This window comes from Podarcis cretensis (genome assembly GCF_951804945.1).
Source record: "Podarcis cretensis genome assembly, chromosome: 6".
NCBI classification, from domain to species: domain Eukaryota; kingdom Metazoa; phylum Chordata; class Lepidosauria; order Squamata; family Lacertidae; genus Podarcis; species Podarcis cretensis.
Genome location: NC_137175.1, coordinates 69,985,225 through 70,002,439, shown reverse-complemented (window position 1 = coordinate 70,002,439; position 17,215 = coordinate 69,985,225). Strand labels below are relative to the sequence as shown.

At 46.0% G+C, this 17,215-nt stretch overlaps 1 protein-coding gene across 18 annotated transcripts in view; it reads right to left on the bottom strand.

The window, feature by feature from the left end:
* The window catches only part of ADGRL2 (adhesion G protein-coupled receptor L2), a 244,688-nt gene that overhangs the window by 202,235 nt on the left and 25,238 nt on the right, over positions 1-17,215 (bottom strand). For 3 of the 18 annotated variants that reach the window (XM_079981052.1, XM_079981041.1, XM_079981051.1), the window contains exon 1: positions 1,111-2,402. The exons of 1 other annotated variant lie outside the window; for it this stretch is intronic. The gene's annotated coding sequence lies outside the window, so the exon portion shown is untranslated. Of the gene's footprint in view, positions 1-1,110; positions 2,412-17,215 lie in introns of those variants that run through there. 14 more of the 18 variants (XM_079981046.1, XM_079981047.1, XM_079981049.1 and 11 more) reach the window with 11 other exon arrangements.

Below are 17,215 nucleotides of genomic sequence, written 5' to 3'. Positions count from 1 at the left end.
TTCTTTTTAAGGGGAACCCAAAGGCCAGTCAAATCAAGACCAGAGCAACAGTCTTTCTTGAGGAGCGGGCAAAGTTTAGCAAGCCGGGAGAGGTTTCTCTGCCTTCCCCCCACCCACTCGCCCAGCATTTGAGCTGCTGGCGGTTCCCGAGGGAGCTTACATGCCACGCGGGGGTTTCGCGTGGCGAATGATCTGCGTGGCGAGCGGCCGGGGGTTGGGGTGGGTAGGGAGGGTAGGCTGGAAGAGGGGGAACCCCGCGCGAAAGTGTCCTGCAACAGCCCGGCGGACGGACTGACCTCTCGCCAAATCCCCGGGAGGAGCGCAGGTCCGCCCCGCTGCGCGCGGCGCAAGGGGGAAATCCTCGCGCGCCCTCTCGCTGGATCTGATCGCAGGCCCGCACAGCCCTCGAAAAAAACTGCCTCTGGTCGTCCTTCTCCAGCCGGACTCTCAGCCTTTCAAGAGGCCAAGGCCCTCCAGGATTGCCACCCCAGAGCCTGCGCCGCTTCACATGTGACTACGCTCTCGGGTCACCTTCTTTCCCACCCTCCACTTGCCCGGGAAAGACCCCAGCTTCAGAGTTAAACCCTCATCCGATCTGCCTTTGCCCAGGGAGGAAGATCTAGGAAGTAAAAGGACCATCGCGAGCCTCCCCATGCCTGAGTGTTGACCCCCCCATGCCTCTCCTTTCCCATATACATTCATATTCACACACACACACACACACACACACACACACACACACTTACTTTGGTTTATGCGGCGCGCAGAGCTCTCTTTTTTTCCAGGTGATAGAAAATTGGGGGGGGGGGCGGTTTATCAGAATTCATAGGACGGAAAACAGTTCGATACAGATTTATTGGAGGAATTCCCTCCCCATAGCTGGAAAAGGGGGTTAGGGCTGAGGCTCTACAGTGCATTTCTCCCGCACCCCCCCCCCCGACGCACATACACACACACACCCCTCTCCTGCGAAGTAAGCAGTCCCCTTGCATGCAAATGGCTTGCAAAAGGGGGCGATCGAAGTAAGCGAACAGGTCCTGCAAGTGGGAAAGAAGCATCTCACCCACGAATAATCCGCACACACCGAGAGGGAGGGAGGGAGACGCTTACCTTTGGGTTCGCAGCCAAAGCCGGGCCGGGCTTCCTCTTGCATCTGGGGTGCCCCGGGAAAGGGGGTACAGGGTGAGCCCCTTTCTGATCACAAGGTGGCGGTTGCTGCTGTTTGTTGTTTAAAGGCGATGTTTTGGCCCGGGGGGGGGGCGTCAGCAAACACAAGAGCCAGAAGGGGAAGGAGGTGGAGGTTCGCCGGGCAAGTCAAGGGAAAAGCGCTGGGCTAGGTAGAAGAAGCGAAGAAAGGCGAGGAAAGCAGCTGGCTTCGCAGCTCGCTGGGCTGGGACAAAACGCACAGCAGGAGGCTGCTCGTCTCCCTTCCGTCCAAGCAAAAAAAAAAAGAGCCCAGGCAGCCGAAGGGGCTCGGCGAGAGGTTAAGTCAACATTTCCCCCCACACACTCCAGGTCCCAACGCGCGCGGCTCCTTCCCCAAAACACGCACGCACTCCTTTAAATAAATGTTTGGGGTGGAGGGAGGAGAGCGAGGAAGGAGGGAGGTAAAACAAAAGGAAAATCGAAACAATTATTTTGGTCGATCTGAAAGCACCACAACAAAAGAGCACTAGGTGCAAGCACCGTCTTGGATGTGACCAGCCCTGGAGTCCTCTCTCTTTTCTCTAGGCGACTGGGATGGATGGGGGGGGGGGGGGAGAAGGCGACGCCAACAGGAGCAGCCGGAATCAACTCAATTGTTCGGCGGGGAGGCGAAGTGGGGAGAAGGCGCTGCGATCGCAAAGCACAGGCACACGCGCGCGAGAGGGGAAATCGGAAAGAAAAGCCCCCTTTCTCTCCGTCGTCCTCGTCGGCCTCATTTACATCTCCCTGGATGGCATCCTGGCCTCTGGCAGGATCCAGTTCCAGCCCTTCTTCAAGCGTCGCTATTTTTCCTCCTCCTTGCTTCTCCTCGACGCTGCTGCTGCTGCTGCCGCCGCTGCCCCGTGAACGGAGATCAAGAGCAAAGCTGGTCGCTCAAAGCAATGGGGAGAGAAAGGAAGAGAGACAGAGAGGGCGGGGGGCGAGTGAAATCGCCCTTAAAAGAAAAAAGAAAAAGAAAAATCCCAGTGAATTGTATTGCCAGCTCCCTTTCGTCCATGCACCTCTCTCTCAGTGTGTGACTGGGGATTGCGAAGTCCTGACACGGACTCTCCACTAGCTCTGAACTGGAGCCACCTCCAGCCTCCACCTCTTCTTCCAATCTCCACCCCCTCTCTTTCTCTCTTCTCCCCACCCCTGGGCTCAGCTAATCATATAAACATATTATCATGTATAGAAGCGGCGGCAGCCAAAAATATGGGGGGAACATATATATTCTCCTCTTCCCCACCACCCCGCTTCTTGTGTCTCTCCGCCGCCGCCGCCGCCGCCGCCGCCACCCGCCCGAGCTGGTGGAAGGGGAGGGGGGGCTTCTGGCAAATAAAAGCAGATTAGAGACAGCTAAGTACCAAACGTGAAGGAGATAATCTAAAGGCTCGATCTGCCACCACTGGCCATTTTCCACTCCATTTGAGCTGCTTGCGGCTGCACGGCTTTGGGGAGGAGAGGAGGAGGGATGGGGGGAGGTGGGCTGGGGAGAGAAAGAGAAAGAAGCGGCGCGGGGGTGTGGGTGGGTGTTCGTGCAAAAGCTTGGGGCTCGATCTGGCGGCGGCAGGGAGCGCTGGATCACTTCAGCCGGCGGTGGCTGGGAGCTTTGGGGCAGCCCCGCAGCGAGAGCAGGAGGCTCGGCTGCATCTCGGGGTCCCCCCTGGGTGCTGTCCGCCCACTGGCAGAGAGGGCCTCCTCGCCAGCCCCTCCGCGGCGGCGCAGACGAGCAGGCGGCTTCGCCTCGCCGCTCGTTCCGGGGGAAGGCTTTGGCGGTCGGCTTCCCCTCTCGGCGCGCTGGGCTGGGCAGGGCAGGCGGCGGCGAGCTGCAGCCCCGCGCAAAGTTTCGTCGCCGGCTTTTTGCCTCCCTGCCTGCCTCGTCCCTTTCTCCTTTGTGTGCGTAAAAAGCTGCCCGCGCCTAGCGCCGCCGACTCGGGATAGCAAAACGCAGGAGGGCCACCGCCGCCACCACACACACTGGGCGGGTGCGAGAGCCGAGCAGCAAGTGCGGCTCTCCAAGTGGAGGAGGAGGAGGAGGAAGAAGGCGGCGAAGGAGGCAGTGGTGAGGGGGGACGGCGGCGCAGGGAAGCCTCCGAAGTTGAACTTCCGAGGGTCTGGCGGGGACTGAGGGGGAGGGCGCAGGCGCGCGCGCACAAGACGGAGAAATGCAAACCCAACTCCGTCCGCCATTCTTCACCGTCTTCACGCGCCTCCGAACAATTCTTTGCGGGGCGTGGGATCAACTCGCAGCGACCCAGGGCAAAGGGAACTGGAAAACTGTTAACTAAATAAATAAAAATGACCAGATAAACCCCTTCCCCATATGCCCGGGGGGTCTTTCTTTCTTTCATTTCTTCTTTAAAAGTGTTTGGCTCTCATTTGTTTGCTCCGAAATCCCTTCCCCGCGCCCGCTTCCTTCTCCATTTTCCATTTTCCCTGTTCCCAGGGCAGCAGGGCGACAAGAAAACCGAGAAGGGAACCGTATCGAAAGAAGGGTGCGAAACTGCCCCTGACCCTTTGAGGCGCAGAAGGGAAGCTCTTCTACTTTCTCTTCCCCCTCCGTGAAAATTCCCTTAAACTGCAGGGAAGGGTTTCTCTCCCGCCTGCCCACTTCCCCTCCTAGTTGGTCCACCTCCCCTACTTAGTTGGTCTTTAAGGTGCTACTGGAAGGAATTTTTTTTGTTTTGACTATGGCAGACCAACACGGCTACCTATCTGTAACACTTCCCCTCCGTTCACTATCCAAAAGGAAAAGAAAAAAGTGCTGTTCTTTTGTCTGTAATCCGAGGGCTTTCGGAAATTCTCGTGCCAGGGTTCGCTCACACGTTATGAGCATTTGATGGATCTCCCTGCCTGGCAGCTGTGGGGAAGGTTACACTGTGGCAGGACTCCTCTTTTGGCCTCATTCAAAGATGCAGTTTGAGGGGAAATGGAGAGGGATCCTGTAAACGTTACATCTTACCTATCCCTAAAGGGTAACAGCTCTGGATATCAGAGCTGGAAACGCTCCTTTCCTAACATTCACAAATTATACAGGGGTTATATTGTCCCCTTGGTTTTTAATCAGTAACGTAAAGGGGCCCCTGACCATTAGGTCCAGTCACGGATGACTCTGGGGTTGCAGCGCTCATCTCGCTTTATTGGCCGAGGGAGCCAGCGTACGGAAGGAGCCGCGCACGGAAATGCCGTTTACCTTCCAGCAGGAGCAGTACCTATTTATCTACTTGGACTTTGACGTGCTTTTGAACTGCTAGGTTGGCAGGGACCGAGCAATGGGAGCTCACCCCGTTGCAGGGATTCAAACCGCCGGCCTTCTGATCGGCAAGCCCTAGTCTCTGTGGTTTAACCCACAGTGCCACCCACATCCCTTTTTAATAAGTACTGGCACCCTCAAAGGATCTTGAGGCATGTTCTCTCTTTTATGCAAACAACAATCTTGTGAGGTAGACACACCCAGTGAGCATGACTGCTGAAGAGGGATTTTGAAACCAAGTCCTCCTTACCCAACACTGTCCACTACAACTGTCCATAACATTAGCACCTCACATCGAATGTAACTGATCCATAGAAAGGACTGTATGAACTAAAAACAATTTTAAAAGCCCACTGTCCACTACAATACGCACACACCACAATTAAATGAGAATCCATTGGGCTGCTTAGATTTTTGCTTTGTTACATAACTCATAGTGTTTTTGCCTGTGTTAAGACTACAGTGGTTTGGCTTATTGTGGTTATACCTGAAGGCCATGTACTTTTATAGCTTCACACACACTTAGGGCTCATCCACACTTTGGTTTGGTCCATGACATCTAAGCATAGTCTAGTAGGTTTTTCTTTTGTCCTGCTGCTTTCCCTGAGAAAACCTGCCACTCACTGCTGAATTGGAGCAAGTTTGTTCCAATTCAGCAGTAGACAGTGAGTTTTCCTGGGGAAAGCAGTGGAACCAAAGAAAAAATAGCAACGACTATAGGACAAAGGGAAGCCTGGATAAATGTACATAGAGAGAGTTGAGTGTACGGCACTGTTTGACAAATTTGATGCTTAATTTCCATCCAGAAATTGAGCACACACATAAACATTATCAATATGATTATGGTTTGGTTAATGTTAGCTTCTTATTTTGTCCACTTTATACCCATGCAGGATTTCTTAGAGTGTTATCTAAGTTCCTGTACGTAAGTTATAAGTGGGTGCCCTGTGCAAACAGTTGGGGAGGCTGGGGATCCGAACCTCTCCCCAACCCCACCTCTTCATCAAACCTGACACCCATGTGTTCAATATCACATCTTCACTGAATACATCCTATTCTGAATCTGATCACACATTGCCCAGGGGGTCAGCTGCACATTTGGCACCCCCATGACAGTGGCAGAGCTTCATGCTCCGGCACCGGGGGACAGAGAGCAGGCGGGGGGGCTGGCACACATCCCGGGGGCAGGAAACCCTGCCCACAGGGGCGTGGCACGCGTGCTGCAAAGGCATGGCTTGTGTCCTGGGGCGGGGGGCGCCGCCTGCAGGGGTGTGGCGCCCAGCACAGGTGGGAGGGTCAGCTGAGATGGCACCCCAATTGGATTGCGCTGCCGGGGGCAGTGCACTCCCCCTGCACTCCTCTTCCTCCGCCAGTGCCCTGTGAATCGGGGCATACGTGTGTAGGACTTTTGGCAGAGAGGACCATCATTATGTAGGAGCACAGAGCTAGAGTCAGCAGGCACATTCCCAACCTCACAGATGCGGGCTAAACATTTCAGGCCACAGAGCTCAAGTCTTCCAAAGAATGGTGTTATTTTCATGCTGGTTCTGTTCTAAGTTTTTGTACAGCTGTCCCAGGGGGGAAATATTTGGGTATAGGAGGGGAAGAAAGACTTGGGGGAATCTTCAGAAGAAAATGATGGGGAATCATTTGCAACTTTATCCAGCAACACCAAGAAGAAGAAGAAGAAGAAGAAGAAGAAGAAGAAGAAGAAGAAGAAGAGGAGTAGTAGTATGAAAATTTCAGTCACTGGCATATTATGAAGCATAACTTTATCTACTATGTCAGAACTTATAGTCATTACTGTTGGAAGGGTGTGTGGTCAGATTGGGTCATACTTTCACCTTTGATGAGAATGCACAAGCATAAAGAAGTTTGGGAACATGGTTGCTGATTACCGACAGAAATTTATCCACATTGAATCTCAGATAACTCCCAAAACTACGCTTCTTCATCATTTCGAAGCTAATGACCCTGGATTCGGGCAGAAAAGACCTCCTTAAGCAACTGTATGCAACTGCAGAGTTGTGTATAGTACATAATTGGAAGTCTCCAAAGCAACCACCTACACAGCAGTAGATTGCTAAAATTTGGGAGACTGTCATTATGTAGAAATTTAACCAGCAAGTATAGCAAGCAAATAAACCTTTTTAAAAACAAATAATAATAATAATAATAATAATAATAATAATAATAATATGAGTAATTTTAAAAAAGCTATTATGGCTGCATGGCTTCCATTTATTTCCACTGTGGTAGTCCTTCATCTTCTGATCAGTTCAACTCAAGTCCATTTTTTAAAAAAAGATTATGAGATATATAACCTGTGCAATATAATTAGTGAGCCAATTGCTCCATGAGCATGATAAACTAAGAACAATTATCAGCAAGTTTCATTATTCCTTTAGTGTTCTTTATATGTGTGCATATGTTTAACAGCCTGTATTTTTGACTGTGCAAAAAGTGTGCAGTTCTCGTTTTCAGCAACATCTCTACAGTTATTTATTATTTGTTACTGCCTTTAAAATCCCACCTTTACTCCAGTGAATTCAAGGTGGCACATGGGGCTCTCCATCTCTCCATATTATCTTTGTAATAGCCCTGTGAGGTAGGTTAGGCTGAGAGTTGGTGACTGGCCAAGGTCTTACCATGAGCTTCTTAGCTCGGTTCGCATTCAGATTCTTGTCTCAATTTAATGTAATATGTAGTTCTGGCCTGAGTGGGTGTAAATTCTGTACCACAAGATTTCATGTAAGGGAAGATTCATGTTTTGTTTTTGTTTTTTAATATCAGTGGGTCTTAAACAAAAACAAAATTCTGGTTGTGTGAACGTGTAAAAATATTTTGGCTTCAGAGCTGCCTTCAGGGATGGCACCTGTGTGTTAACGCCACGGGTACAAAATAATTGCAGCTCTGAGCACAGGTGATACAACCATATCACAACCACGTCCTATTTTTTCTGGCCATGCCCTCTTTTTTTCCTCCTGCAGTAATGATTGCGAAAGGCTAAACTGTTGTTTAAAAGCCTCCAGTATTAGCTCTGTTGTGGCACCATTAATTGCCCTAGGGTCATTCTTCTGGAGTGAGTTATTTCAGCTTCAGGACCAGTCCTCCTGTATTAGCTCCATTGTGCCACCACAAATTGCCCTGGGGTCGCTTTCCCTGAGTGAGTTATGCAGTTCACACCAGAAAAATGGGGTTGTTCGATACTCAGAGAAACCTGCAATGAAAGCTTTTTAACAGTGTGAGCCTTCAGAGTTGCAGCCATCTTTCTGCTCTGTTGATACAACTGAGTTTTACTATGTAGAAAAACGGAGCAGCAGTTTTAAAATGAACTTATTTGAAGTAGTTAAGAGGGGGCTTTCCATTCTTCAGGATGTTATCATCCTTGATATTTTCACAGCATTGAAGTCTTGGGTTTTAAGCATAGTCTGAAGCAGCTTAAGAGGTATTCCATGCTTCAAAGTAACATCCACCATGAAAATTAGGAAAGCGATTTATTCAAGAGTACTGCTTCTTATTGCTGTAATATACTGCCAACGATCTTCAGGTGTGTCCTAGCATCCAAATATGTTGACTGTTCCCACATGAACAATGAACCAGGCTCTGAGGAAACTGTTAGAATGAATTTACACTGAATATCCCATTTTAGGGGTCCACTTAATACCAGATCGAAGTCAGGGCAGTGTCAGAAAGCCAAAGTTGAAGCCACAAGATGTATATATGATATTTGCCAAACATTTATATTTTGTAACTGCTACTGTTATAACTTAGCAGCATCATGTTTGCTTTCTGACTACAAAGGTTTGTTGTCTCCTCTAACTTAAAACCAGAAAGTTCTGAAGCAAAATGGTCTACAGACAGCTCTCACCTTCTATCACTGGAGTCTCAATAAGGAAAGCACTTGTTTGGGAGAAGGAAATCAGCATATTGTCTGGACGTGATAACAGCAGGCACTAGAGGCAGAGGCATGATAAGTGTTGTATAAAATTATGTATCATTTGGAGAAAGTAGATAGACATTTTCCTCCATCTCTCAGAGGTGCTTCTTTACATTGAACATGGTTAAACTACCACAAGATCATCACCACCTTGGATGGCTTTAAAATGGGGTTAGATAACTTCATGGAAGATAAGGCTATCAATGCTTACACAATTTTTTAAAACTGCAGAATATGTGGCATTTTCTTGAGCATTCATACTACAAAAAAGAGAGTAATGGTAGCTAAAGGATACATAGCCATAGGGAAATAGATATGTGGATTATGGAAAGAGTTCCTTAAGATATTTGATGTGGATCATGAAGGGGAGGAAAGGGAGCTCTACAGAGCACAGGCATTCACTGACTGATAGGATGGCTCACACAGGTAAGTTACTGCTTCTAAAAGACTAGCAGGTAATGCCTGCACATTTTAAAGTTCATTTCCAAAATATGGAGACCTAGAAATCTGCTTGTTTCTCACCTTCAGTACAGAACACCAACTCTTGTTAGATATAAATTGTTCAAAGAACATGGCAGGACCCAAAAGTGAAAGATGCTAGACACAAAACTGACTTTTTTAATTATTTGAAAACAATACTCAAGTCAATACTGATTTTCAATAGCATATTTCTCTAGGCTGAAACACTACTAGCCCTGTAGAGATTTCTCAATCAGAGTCTGTATATATGAAATGATGGACCAAATGCATTATGGTACCCATATTATGTAAAAATGTATTCCTGGTTTCTAAAGATAGGTGCTAGTTCAGATAAAGAATCTGAAAAGCGAGTTTGCTGATAGAGGGGCAGTTTCTGACCTTTGTGCAGTCAGAGAACGGGAGCAAGACTGGGTCACAAACCTTGCAACAATAAACAGGGATTATTGTGTTTGCTTTTCTTTTGCTAGGATAAAGAAGAGAAATTCCTTCTTATCTATTAGCTGTCAAGAAAGAAAGAAAGAAAGAAAGAAAGAAAGAAAGAAAGAAAGAAAGAAAGAGGGTCAGCTCAGAGTGAAAGTTTTGCCTCAGTAAGGACTGTAGATATTTGTGTTTTCTTTGTTCCACAGACAACATAAGGAATCATTGCTTTAGAAATAATATTTCTGTGCCAAAGGAATGGTGTAATCTAAAAACCAAAACTATAGCTAAAAACACAGCTATAGCTAAACACTGTTAAGTCCTATTGAATTAGTGGGAGAGTTAAGCATTTTCAATCGCTGCAACCTAAAAGTGCATGCCTGGGTAGCTGGATTGCTGCACTGCACTTTTGGCTGAAAAACAGAGATATCTATAGAGTTACTTAATGTTGATTAAATCCTAGTTAATGGGATCAGAGCAGCAATAGGAAATGGGTCTTGGAATTATGTTTAAAAGTCACTAATTAGATATTTCATTAATTATATATCCCCACAATTTTTGCAGTAAGTATACAAATATTTAGCAAAGTTCAAGTGTCATTTCCATCTGCTCTCAGTTGCTGATATTGTTTGTGAAGTATATAACCCATTGTTGACATCATCTTGCTCGTGTTTGCAATATGTTATTTGTGTGTGAGAGAGAGAGAGGGAGAAAGAGAGAGAGAGGATATTGATCTGGGATAAAATGTTACAGAAAACAATACGCACCAGCCCCACCAAAATAATGGTGAAATATATATATGACATGATATAATTTTTAACTAAAATACGTCATCCTTACAGCTTGTTATAAAACGGAAAGTGTTATATTTACTTCTCATATTTATTGCTGCCCACTTTTTGTTCCACTTGGACTTGACATTAGAGGTGATTTATATGTTACCCTGGAACTGCTTGCAACTTTTGTTTCTCGCTCACGTTAATTCACACAAGGTGGCCATTCACAGATTTCAGCCTCGGCAATGCCTGTGATCTCTGATGCTCCAAAAACGGATGCCAATCACAGCTGCTGCTTTAGTTTTCCATGTGCTAAGGGCTGTTCACACACCAAATTGTTCATATGGAGGAAAAAGTAACCTGTGAAAAGTATCCTGTGAACTAGATATTAAGAGCATATAGATATTCCCGTTATCACAGAGTCTAGAGGAGATGTCCTGCTCAGACTTACATAAGTCGCCTTGAAATAATAACCGTGCTTCATCATAGTATGATCCCAATTTTTTTATTTTTGTCCCATTTTGCCCGACTCACCATGCCACACTTCTAGGGGCATCACAACAATTTGGTAAAGTCTGGTTTTATTTGCCATGGGCCATGAGATTGCCATGACACAGTTTAGAAGTACTGCAGAGTTCACAGACTCCGCAAAGGTTACCCACAGAGAATGGAAAGGCGTAGAATGAATGCACACCCACACAAATAAAACAACCCAGTCGGCCTTTTTCACAGAGAGTGTAGCATGGGGCCAGTGAATTTCAAGCGCAGGGCCATTTCAATCAAAACTATTGTGATGTGTGTATTTGTCTGGGTTGTGGGGGGGGGGTTGTGGGGGGAGGGAGGGGTAGAAAAATCCAGCTCCCTTTCTCTAACACAATTCTATTTAATTTTAGGTTTTGTAACATTTTCCTTCATGTCTGCTACACATGCAATTCGGGTTGATCCAGTAGGAACAATTCAAATACCTACTGGATAAAGCACTTGAGAAGACTAATGGCCAATCGTTATGGATTATTGCCATGATTCTCAAGGAATTGTATACAACTTGGCTGTGTATGGGCTCTAATGAAAGGGTTCCTGACAACACTTTCAGCCAATTGTACTGACAGCTGCATTCTTGGGGAGAACACATTTCCAAAAGGTGATTGAACCTATCTGACAAAATGGGTCAAATTGCGCTCCCAGTTACAGCCACACAACACTCTTCCGTCTGCTAGACAAATAAATTGCTGAGTATGAGCAGCTACTTTGGGAGAATACATCTTGGTACATGTTATATCTCCTGCCATGTGAGCAAAAAATCATTAAAGGCTTTCTCCTGGAAGCAGTTGCAAGCATGAAAATGGACAGGGGTGCAAAATTCAGCACCGGGAAAATCTGAGCGTTTATCTTTCATTTGCTTATGCAAGTTTCTAGCCCTTAAAAAAAGGTTTGATATAAACTACAGCATGCCACAAAAAGAAAACAGATTCAGTGCAGAAGAAGACATAGAAACAGCCCCAGAATGCTCCAGAAAAGAAACCAATCTATATGTTTACATAGTAAACCAAAACTAAAAGGTCTCATTCCCAGCCAGTATTACCAATGATCAGGGATGATAGGAAGCATAATACAACAACATCTGGAGGGTACCAGGTTGAGAGAGCAGCTAACACATCAGATTTTGGAAAATTCTCTGGCCATTTGATAAGTTTCAAGAGCTTTCAACACCTCTCCACCCTGTTCTGAAGCAAATAACTGACTTGCTTGATGTATTGCATACCACTCACTAAGGTTGTACAAATGTTGAAATCACACTTTAATCCACTTTGGCTCTAAACCAAATTTAAGTGTCTTTTTCTGGCAATAGATCTTCCCAATAGGCTACTATGTCTGGATTCAGTCTAGTCTGATTGAATAATGCTTTGCTTTTGGCTTTGCATGTCGGAACAAAGACTCTTCCAAGCTTCAACTGCGCCCGTGGATGAGTGAACCTGGTAAATCATTCTGTGTATACTGACTAAAGTGAAATATTCCAAGGATGCACCCTTAAAAGACACACTAGGATTATTATTATTATTATTATTATTATTATTATTATTATTAGATATTTATATACCTCATAAGCATTAACATTTCCAAGCATGGTACATTGAAAGAAAGCATACAGAAAATAAAGCAATAAATAGCCATCACAAAATGAAACACTACCTTAAAATGCACAAGGCAACAAGAATGCCTTTCTCAGGTTCAGCCAGGAAGATGCCTGTCTAAATTCAGTTGGGAGGGAGTTCCACAGGATTGGATCCACAGCACTGAATGCATCTGAGACATGGGGAACCACCAACAGAAACCCCACCAAAGGTCTCAGTGAACAAGCAGGAACAAAAGGGATTGAGCAGTTTGTAAGACATTTGCAGCCCAAACTATTAATGCCCTTGTAAGTTAATACAAAAACAATGAACCTGGCCCATTAACATGTGGGCAGCCAGTGCAAGCTTTTTAGCATCAGAGTTAGGTTCTAGTGGTAGTCCCCATCAACAGACTAGCTGTAGCATTTTATACCAGGTGGAGCTTCCAAACCAAGCATCATCTAAAGCACACTGTGCTAATCATGTCCTGTCTTTTGCATCCAGCGTTGATGCAATTGCTTTAAGTGGTGAGGTATGCATCAACAGAGTTGCATTTTCAAATGCCAATGCCAGCTCCTCTTGCATAAGATGCATTCAGTGGTGCTCCCTTCTGGACTTGGGCCACCTCCCCTTCATTGCTTCTGTCACTTCCCATTCATGTCCATTCCCTCTAGACCAGGCTCCCCCAACCTCAGCCCTCCAGATGCTTTTGGCCTACTACTCCCATTATCCCTAGCTAGCAGGATAAGTGGTCAGGAATGATGGGAATTGTAGTCTCAAAACATCTGGAGGGTCAAGGTTGAGGAAGCCTGCTCTAGACCCAATCTGTTCAGCTACCTAGAGGATGAGGTGAGTACTGTTCTTTCATCTACTCCACTCACTTCTTACTCACTTGAAGAGAGCAAGTGAACAGGAGAAGGATCAGTGGGGTGTCTGAGGTTTTGCATTGAGTCCCCTGATGGAGTGTGGGACTTGGCAGGTGCTTGACCATAACAGCTCCAGCTGGATACTAATTACTAACTGTTGAATTTTATTTGTTTTTTGGTTGAAAATGACCTTGGGCCAAAATATAGCTCTGTGTGTCTGTGTGTTGCCAAAGACCAACCAGAATTCAAGTTAAGAGAGAAATGTAAAGTTTTGAAAGCAGGGAATTTCAAGTCTGGCTTAAACTGCATTTCTGCCTTTTCATAAAGGCCCTGGAGTGTGTCTAACTTAAGCTGCAATTTTGGTTGGCAGAGATGATTTAGAGTTCCCATTTTTCATGGGGAAGAAGCTGTGAAATTTTCTGGACTCTTTCTGGAACGTTCTGTAAGATTCACTTAGTCTCAGCGTGCACCTCAAAATGAGTGACCAACTGTGCGCATCCCATGGCGCAGCTGAAGTGAGGCAAAGCATTTCTTCCTGAAGCTTTGTTTTTCCAAAGGCAGAACATCCGATCAAGGGATTCCTGCTAAGCGTTCAGGAAGCCCCAAGGTTTTTGCCAGAACACAGTTTCAAAACCGCTGTAGTAAGTTCTGAGTGGCAGACAACTTGAAAGGAACTCACTACAGAGACTAAAAGGCACACTGGGAAAAGCTCTCTCAGGAATGTGACACTGTGGACAGGCTCCCAGTCTGAACCCCTTTTGCAGAATACGTTAGCATATGGTACAATCCCAGTGGTGTAAACCACGGAGATGGGACCTCAGGGAGCTGAACTCATTCTTTCTTAATCTCCAGGGCTTCACTAGCAGCACTGCATCAGATCAGGTGTCATGATCCTGGCCTACTTTACTGAATAGGTGATGTAATTGTATAGTCGCCATTGTGTCGTTTCCAGAGTCTCATCTTGCCAGTGCTTCTGCAGAGGGATTCCCTATGCGCCATGCTCTTGCTTCCTCATCCCTGCTTCCACATTCGCTCCACCTCCAATACATACCTCACCTCCTCAAGAGACACTGCCCTTTCAAGCTCCTCCTCCAGACACCAGTCAGCCAATTTGCTATCAGTTTTTGAGGGACTTGATTGGTTCCTGGTTTCAGCCCTCTGATCTGGCCACCAGTCCACCTTGCTGCCTCCTTTGTGTTCTTCAACCCTAAGTCCTAACCCCTATGCCAGGGTAGCAAATCTCAGCCCCAGGGGGGCCAAATGCAGTCCTCTAGGCCTCTTTATCCAGGCCACACCCCTCACTACCTCTGCTCTGTACCCTCTTCAAGTGCTTTTGCACTCTTCAAGTGCTTTGAAGTATGATAATTCATCTAGACCCAGGTTTCTGAAACCAGGTTTCTACAGCTGTTTTGAAACTACAACTCCCATCATCCCTAACCAGTGGTCCTGCTAGGTGGAGATGATGGGAGTTGTAGTCCAAAACAGCTGGAGGCCCAAATTTGGGAAACCCTGATCTAGACATAGGTGTAAGTTTGTGTGTATGTGAGTAAGAACATCTGAATTTTGTGTAGCCTATCTGGTAAGAATTAGCTCAGTTGCTAATTCTGCTTCTGGCCTTCAGTGGGCAAGCAGCCCTGAAGAAGTTCTCCAGGAGCCAATGTAGACCTCAGGCTGAAAAGGGTCCCCTGTTCCTGCTTTAAACCATCTACTAATCTTATGATTCTTTGCTTAGCCCCACTTCCATGCTCATAAAAATGTAAACTGCTCACACCCCATTTCCTTACACATATTAATTTTAATGTCCCCCTCTCCCTTTCGCAGGACTATAAAATTACTGTACGTATTCCACAACGGCCTTTCTTTCTAGAGTGCACTGTTCCTCTTATTGCAGTGTGTAACGAGGCTGTTGTTTGCAAGCCCTGCAGGGAATACCTAATTAAAACAAAATTATTTTCATTGTTAGTGAGTTTTTAAAATTCTCTAGCGTAACTCTATTAATTTAAGACTGGCTCGGATGCTGCATTTGGCTGCTTTCTCAGGTGTCTCCCTAGCATCAGAATCATGTGATACTGTAACATGTGAGCTGGGATCTCTGCCATGGCAAACCTCCGGGATCCTCAAAGCATTGGGAAATGGCTTAAATTGCAAGAGCTGAGATCCATGAACTCTGAACACACAGCATTGTCTACCCAATGCCGATGCCAGGAGGGTCACTATACGTATGTAAAAGTGGGGAAATAAAATGTGCAAAACAGCTTTGAGGTGTAGCACTCCAGACTTTTAAAAGGCAACATGAAATATTCTTGTTTTCGGGTGTGTGTGTTTTTTTAAAAAGGTGTCACGGGTGAAACAAAAATTCCAAACAAGTAATACTTTGCATTTTGTATCATACGGTTAGCTACACAAATCAGTTTTAATGACTACTGGTCTAAAGTGTTATTTAATAAATGGCAAAATCATTGAGTTACTCAGAATACTTTATAATTGTTTTCTTTCTCTTTTTTTTCAAAATAAATTCTACACATGACTAAGGAAACACCCATTTCCATTTGTTTTATGTTAAATCAACATCTAACCACTCTGGTGATTTCATTCAAAGAAAACAGAAGGAACGCATTAGCTTTGTGGTTAGAGAGATTGATGGGCTTCAAACATTTTAACATGGATGAGGACTCCACCCCCCCCCAAACTATGGAAGCCGATGTTTTTAATTTAAACAGATTCTGGTGAAATGGAGATCATTTGATTCAGCAAAGCTATTCCTCGTTCCTTAGGCAGAAATTAAGTTTAGTATTTTTAATTAACTAATATTCGAGAGGAACCTTTGTTTAAGGAGACAAAGAATACACAACAGAAACATTTCTGAGGGGAAAACCAGACATGACATGATTACATAGTGGGTGGGTGGTGTCTAGGAGCACATGAGAAAGGAACACTGTGTGTGTGTGTGTGTGTGTGTGTGTGTGTGTGTGTGTGCGCACACACACACACACACACACACACTGTCTCCCATCAGTATATTGCCCTAGTTCAGCCTTTCTCAACCTGTGGGTTCCCAGATGTTGTTGAACTACAACTCCCATCACCCCTAACTAGCAAGGCCAGAGCTCAGGGATGATGGGAGTTGTAGTCCAACAACATCTGTGGACCCACAGGTTGAGAACCGCTGCCCTAGTTCCTTCTGTCCATTTTGCCATTTCTTTCATAGCTTCAGGGAACAGAGCATAGTCCAAACTCATGATCTGTTGGGATTAGTGAGTTTGCAATAGATGGACCTTGGGCTACCACAGCTGAGCTGGAGATACACTGGCAACACTCCCTTAACCTGGCTGAGCCTGGGCTACAGCAGGAGTTCAGCCAACAGAAATTAAACTGGCAGAATTTGTGCTGGCATAAGTCCCCCAAAGGGTGGGGCAAGGCAAGGAGCGACTTCTGCCTATTCCAGACCTCAAGTCAAGCCATGTGACTTGGCACCCTGGCAAAATTTATGGCAGCAAAAAGGGTTGGTGTATGTCAAACTATGTTTTGAAAGTTCATCGTCCCACTTCCAGGCTCAGAGCAGCTCAGCTGGCAGCAGCGCAACTCCTGAATGGCATTTGGAACAGGGGTAATTTATGTCAGTTTAAGTTAAGCCAGTGTAAATTCCACCAGATTCCTGTACTCAGGATGGCTCTGCCCCCATGCTAATAAGAAGGAAGACAGAAAGATTCAGTCCTCCTCTTTCACCTGATATGCTTTCAACTGTTCCCCACCCCCAGTGGTGGCTGATCCATTAGGGAGAATGGGGGCACTGCCACTCCTTAACCTGTCATAGAATCATAGAATCATAGAGTTGGAAGAGACCACAAGGGCCATCGAGTCCAACCCCCTGCCAAGCAGGAAACACCATCAGAGCACTCCTGACATATGGTTGTCAAGCCTCTGCTTAAAGACCTCCAAAGAAGGAGACTCCACCACACTCCTTGGCAGCAAATTCCACTGTCAAACAGCTCTTACTGTCAGGAAGTTCTTCCTAATGTTTAGGTGGAATCTTCTTTCTTGTAGTTTGGAACCATTGCTCCGTGTCCGCTTCTCTGGAGCAGCAGAAAACAACATTTCTCCCTCCTCTATGTGACATCCTTTTATATATTTGAACATGGCTATCATATCACCCCTTAACCTCCTCTTCTCCAGGCTAAACATGC